The sequence below is a fragment of the Electrophorus electricus genome, chromosome 3, assembly GCF_013358815.1.
Source record: "Electrophorus electricus isolate fEleEle1 chromosome 3, fEleEle1.pri, whole genome shotgun sequence".
In the NCBI taxonomy this organism is placed as follows: domain Eukaryota; kingdom Metazoa; phylum Chordata; class Actinopteri; order Gymnotiformes; family Gymnotidae; genus Electrophorus; species Electrophorus electricus.
In genome coordinates this window covers 13,987,629-13,994,522 of record NC_049537.1, presented here as the reverse complement: position 1 = coordinate 13,994,522, position 6,894 = coordinate 13,987,629, and positions in this window count along the sequence as shown.

Sequence of the window (6,894 nt, the reverse complement as noted above, 5' to 3'; positions counted from 1 at the left end):
ATGGGATAGTAATTTCATGTTTTTTTGTGGTTTTTTTACTGTTACTAAAAGGTACCGCCCCCCCAAAAAATCCCCCAAACAAACTATTTTGTGGTTATATGTAATTGCATAACTGCATGAAATATAATGCAGAGTTTATATTTTACACTATACTCTCTTTTTGCCATCTCAAAGGTGCAGCCATCTTAGAAATGTTTAGATCTTTGTCAGCGGTATAATAGTATAAGATTGTGATGGATGAAAAACATTGTGAGGATGGCAATTCCAACCTCTTGAGATTCCTGAGATGCACCAATTATTTCCTGACGTCAGATATTTGTCGCAGGTTTTCTAAAGCGTGAAGAGTGGGAACACAATTGATGCATTTCTCAGTGACAATGCGGAATTTCAGGATAGTGGAAGTGATTATTGGGCTTATGCTATGCATCTACGCAAACTCAAATGCTCAATATTGAATGTGAAAATGAAGATTTCCATAACATACTGGTGTCTTAAAGTCCATATGTGTCAGGGTCTCATCAAGCACAGAAACATTTAGAGAGGTAGACAAAGAGGTAGAGCACCTGAACAGAGTGCAAATTCTACATTGACAATTGGAGGAATCTTTTTTTTTAGGCCATAAAGGGAAGCTGTATAATGTAGGAACATGCTTCAGTGAACTGAAGTCTTACAATCCCCACAGTGTCCTGCCTGTTTAACATGTCTCCTGTGACAGTCTGTAGATGATGACAAACCCATTACAGCAGCTCATGGGGTGCATACCACACAACAAGAAGACACACAAAGATAAGACAACTGTGATGGTGTAATGCTTTTTTTTACTATCAGCAGCCAACACTTTAACAAGTCCTAGTATATTAGAATTCCTCCTGCCTGCTGTCATGCTGACTGTCCTCTGCTTCCTTTATTCAACAGCACATAAATATACACTCACCATCACCCACACTATCCAGTTCATTATCAGGCCTGCATGACAACCACAACAACAACAACAAAAACTCCATGTCCTAATTCTTCCAAGTTTCAACTTACTTGTTTGAGCACCAAAAAAGTTCCATAGATCTCCTCTCCTCTTGCTCATGTTGACTCTGTTAATGAGCTAATCTGAGTTCAAGAAAGCACTCATACTTTTGAACCAATACAGTTCATACAAATTCAGCCTTCAGCAGACATGGATTTTAATATTGCTCAACTACCCACCCTGGTAAAACCCTGAATTCCTGAGTGAAAAGAAAGCGAGTGCCTATCATAAATGCTAATATCAATAAGGAAAATACACTAACTACACCATCACAGACACACAAGACTATTAAAATGAAATAAACACTATAGCAACTAATACTAATTAGTAACTAATAGCAACTAGTAAACCATCATTAATAATTGTGTGGAAACAATTTAACCTCAGCCTCAACAGGTCATGTGATGGACACAGAAGAGTCTGCATTTGTGACCTTGACTGGGACTCTTAAAGGAATTGCACAACTAAGCATGCTAACATGGCTAGCATTAAATGGAAACTAGTATCCACCAATCAGTTCAACGGTCTAGACTCAGTTGTCTTATGATTATACTGTCTTTATGTAACAGCACTGCAATAGAATTTGGAGATGGGGGACCAAAAAGTCAGTTATTTTCTAACAAATCAAATGACATCAGCCATGATGGGATGGAAATTGCTAATTAAAGTTACACAATAAAATTATACAGAAACTCATAAGGAGGCTCCTAATGGTGAGGACACCTCAGAAACTCAAATGAATAAGAACCTTAAAAGTTAAATATGCACTGTGATTTGGTTCAGTCTGTCCTCACAGAATAGCTAACGCTTTCCCAGAATCTAAGCCTCAAATATTTCCATGAAGGTGACTTTTCATTGTGAGAAATGTAATGATGCTATAAAAGTGCTAAGACAAACAAATTATTTCCATGAACCACACTAAATAACTATTGTTAAATACAACATTATAATAACATAATTCTTTATTAATATAATTATAACAGAGAATTAGTTTAGCATATTGCATGTGCTGATTACTGAGGGGAGTGCTGTATGGTTAGTGTGGCTAAACTATCTGTCTCACAGTCAGCCATACACAGTGTATAATGATTTTCTATGCAGTTAGAGATTATAAATCTGTATATTATATTTTCCACCTTAATATGAAACTATATATGAGGAGGAAAACTGTAATAGTGTACAATAACCAAATGTGAGACAAGAGACAATATGCTACAAATATCCTACAAACTGACTCCAGAAAGCTAGAGTTGTTGACAGTGTCAGTTTGCGTGTGTGTGTGTGTGTGTGTGTGTGTGTGTGTGTGTGTTTGTGTGTGTGTGTGTGTGTGTGGTTTTCTGCCTCACTTTCAGATGGATGGAGCAATGTCATTAGTCACAGCACTCTCCCTCTCATTAGCTCCGCCGGTCGCCATGGCAGCCACACAAAGGCTGACCCCTCCCCACCAGCACATGGGGAGTGACAGGCCAATTAGAACAGGGCACACTGACACACTGTGATTACTACTCAGAGCAAGAGAGAGGGGGGGGGGGGGGAGCCGTGTAAAAAAAAGACGAACTCAATGTCATCTTTCCTTCTAAACTATGCACATGCTATACACATCTGGAGAAGTAGAGGAATTCCAATTTTGGAATGAAATTTTGAGTGGAAGTCAGTTACAGTACATTTTAGCCATGGAAAATCCCAAGAGAACAGGAACTACATGTCAAACTCAACAACAGCTGAGCTTGCTTAGAATCAAGTTCTCACCAAATGCATGCCCCAGTTTTGAGTAAGCCATATTAGAAAGAGCAGTATTTGTTGGAAGGTGGTATGTTGTTGGCAATAGACCCAGACTTACATGTTGTGAGGTAAATGGAGAAGAAGAGGACTCAGAAGCTGAAGCTGCAGAACAGATTAGGAAAGATTAGGAAAGCCAGGGCGAGGACCAAGACCAGGACCAGGATAAGGACCAGGGCAGGGACCAGAGCCAGGACCAGGGCCAGGACCAGGGCAGGGACCAGGACCAGGGCTAGGATCAGGGCCAGGGCCAGGACCAGGGCCAGGGCCAGGATCAGGACCAGGACCAGGACCAGGACCAGGACCAGGACCAGGACCAGGACCAGGACCAGGGCAGGGACCAGGGCCAGGACCAGGGCAGAGACCAGGACCAGGGCTAGGACCAGGGCCATTACCAGGGCCACACTCAGCATGCAAGTAGCTGTCACAGAGCAACCTGGAAATATTGGCTGATCAGTACAACTGCTTTCACAAATAAAAGCATGAAATTTGCATAACATTCAGAAATCCATCTTCGGAAAACGCTGCACACTACAGTATGTAGATTAGATAAATATGGAAAAAATGTAATTTTCTTTACAACAACTCAAAATGTTTAATGAAAACTGCTATGTCTCCATGTTAAGTAGCTTCCTTAACAGATATAAGCAATTGCACTACTGGATCCTTTTCTTTTCAATAGTAATGTAGTGAGTGTGTGCACACCATCACATGCCCCACCCCTGCCACATCCAGGCCACAGAAGAAGAAGAAAAACAACATCACATCACATGGGGAGGAAAGACAAGACACTTATAACATTTAAAGGCATTTAAACAGATAAATCTCTCTGCGTTACACAGGTAACTGCCATGCAACATTTCTAATTTACTATGGGTTACTATAATTGTCCGGCTGGTAAAGAAAGTGCAAGTTACACCCAGCATTTTACGGTACACACATCCTGTACCTTTACCATCTTTATTCCAGTCATGCCTATTATTTTCTGAGGATATTAAAGTATCTTCTTCCAACACCACACCTTCTAATACTCACTTTATTGGCTCCACTAATCTTACAGATATCAGAATACTAAAAGTACAGTAGCTACCACATGACCAGTAGTGAACGGAACCAACTTGGGAGGCGTGGCTTCTTGTCCCCTATGTTAGGGTAATAGTACACTTGGCGGCATTTAAGATGACATTTAGGCTTATGTTACATTTACACTGTGCATTCTATAGGCTATGCATGTGTAATTGTATATCAACAATAGATGAAAAGGCCCTGCTAACATGTAGCTCAAAGCGACTGTCTGGCGCTGTGTAGCAACTGTTATGAGTGCATTGTTAATGAGAATCAGTATGGTCAGCCGAAACCTGACCAGTCCGTGGAGAGAAGCCCCGCTTTTCCTGATCGCCTCTCTGCCATTGATTAAGCCTGAAGGAGTTTACACGGAACCTCAGGAGATGGGACATATTCATCAATAACACACACTCTAAAGGCAATGTATGCAAGCCGTGTGTGTGTGTGCGTGTGTGCGTGCGTACGTGCGTGCATGTGCATGTGCATGTGCATGTCTATGTTTGTGCGTACTGTGTGTCTGTGTGTATGTGTGTGTGTGTGTGTGTATAAATGCATGTATGTCTATGTGTGTGTGCTGCAGAACATGCATTCCAGAGAGTGTGGTTTCCGGCTGGATGCTGGGGGTATGTTTTCCAGACAGCAGCACTACATGTTAAACGGTGTCAGTGCTAATGTGCAGAGGGAGCAGGGGAGAGCAAGGGAAGCACAAAGCTATAACTGTCTGGCTGTCCTCCTTTCATGTGCTACTACACAGACATCTGCCTCTCTCACTGCTAATTGAGAGGGCGAGAAAGAGAAAGAGAGAGCACGTGTTATTGGTTCAAAGTGATGGGCAAGGTTATGAGGTCCTTCTCTGCCTGCTACAATCTGCCATAACTCAAAAAACTCTCATCTAATGAATCCAAATATGTGTGTCCAGAATGGATGTAGCCAGTGCTCGCTGCATAAAGGAGGACTGTTTCTGTGTTGGCATGCTGTAATTAAAGTCATTCTACAGTCAGAAATCGTGATCGCACAGAATTTCACAGCTCCCAGTCAACATTTTGTCTCGGTCAGCTCCCTAAGCCCTATCCTCTAAGTACTATTCTCTATGCCCTATGCCTTAAGCCCTAGCCTATGAGCCCATGGCCCTAGGGTGATTTAAAAAAAAACCTACTTACTGTACAAAATGTCATGCTATGTAGTGCCTAATGATCCTATAGATTTTCTGGCATGCAGCTGAATGCTTTACAAATCAACAGGAATAAGGCCTGTATATCTTAACCGTAGAACATTGTGCATACTAACAATAAAACAAACAAGAATACAACTGTGATCTAAACGTACTGGCAGGAAGCAGCTACACCATACACAGCATTTCATTTATGCTGGCTATGTTAAGGCATGAGAAGGAAAAAGTACAAAACATGCTCTGATGGAGGTAAATCTCATCACCTTTGTTCTGCAGGTATGCCCTGTTTCAATGGGCCCCAACCATGCAGGCTTTTTAACATAGTCAGTGAAAGCTGAGCTTTCGAAGACCCATTTGGTTTCCTGCATTTTCTCGCACGGCGACAATGACTAAAGCCAACGACCTTGTCCACGTGTGTCTGTATTAGCCAGGCATGTGGCGTTAGCAGATGGGGAAAAGGATGATAATGTGCTCCTTGAAGAACAAACCCCATCTCCGTTTGTTTGCCATCCCAAAGCCCCCTAAGACATCTCACTAGCCTTCTCTATGTCTCTCTGTGTTTGCTGTCTGGCTTTGACAGGCTACACTACAGCGTGTAAGGCTCGGGCGCGATAACTGGTGGCGTCAGGATATGGCTAAAATGTGCCAAGATGGGAGACCACATTAAATGGCGTGTGTGGCACGTTGTTCAGGCCAGTTACGAAAGCGTGATTTTTTTTCTTTTTGCAGCGCTTTGATATGCGGCCAGAAAATACATCAGGACATTCTGAGATGGCTGGAGAGCCCCGTAATCATTATGATGAGCAGATGATTGCAGGAGAGAGAAGCAGGGTGAGGGAAAAAGAGGGAAAGAGGGAGGGAGGGAGTGAGAAGGGAGAGACAGAATAAGAGAAAGACAAAGGAAGAGAGAGAGAATGAGTGCATTTGAGGGGGACATGCAATGTGCACTCACATTAAGACACTATGACTTCAAAAATGCGTGACACAGGCAGACACACTTTCCAAAAGTACACATGGTGATATTATTTTTTTTTCTGAGAGAAACAAACAGACATTGAAAAAGTGAGAGATACAAAAAGAGACGCTGGGGTAGAGAGAGAGAAAGAGAGAGAAAAAGAGAGTATGAGAGCGAGTGAGCCAAAGAGAGAAAGAGAGCAAGAGAGCATAAGAGAGAGAGAGAGAAAGAAAGAGAGAGAAAGAGCTCTGTCAGGGCACAAGGAAGTGTCGCCTTCTGTCAGTTTCACTGGGGACGGTTCAGTGCCTTTCAGTAATAAAAATACCACAGCGAACCGAAAGAACAAGAAATCATTCTCTATGGGCAATACTCCTCACTCCACGTTGACCCAAACAAGATGGAACACACACAAGGACTCGCACAAAAGGGGCAGGACACTGGAGAAAGGGAAGAGGTGTACTGCACATTTTGCACAATAAAGCAGTATTATTCTCATAATGTTTCTCTGTTACTTAAATGCAGAAGGACACGAGTCCCTTTGTCAGCAGAGTGTGGCTGGGAGACAGGGAAAGGGTGTTATTGGAGGCCAATGGATGAGCGGTAATTTATCAGCGGGGAAATTAGCCAAGTGCAAGACGAGCTATAGGCAGTGTATTTATTCTTCGATCCTTATCTTTAGTCACACCACATTAACCTGTAGAGGGTTTCATTGGGTGTGTAGGTGGGTGTGTGCTTGCGCTACTGTAGTTCCAGCCTTTGCTATGAACACAAATGTATGTGTGCAAACACACACACACACACACACACACACACACACACACACACACACACACACACACACACAGGTATCTTCTTTCAGATATGCATACATGACTTTTCTCCACTTTAAGATACCTTAGCTAT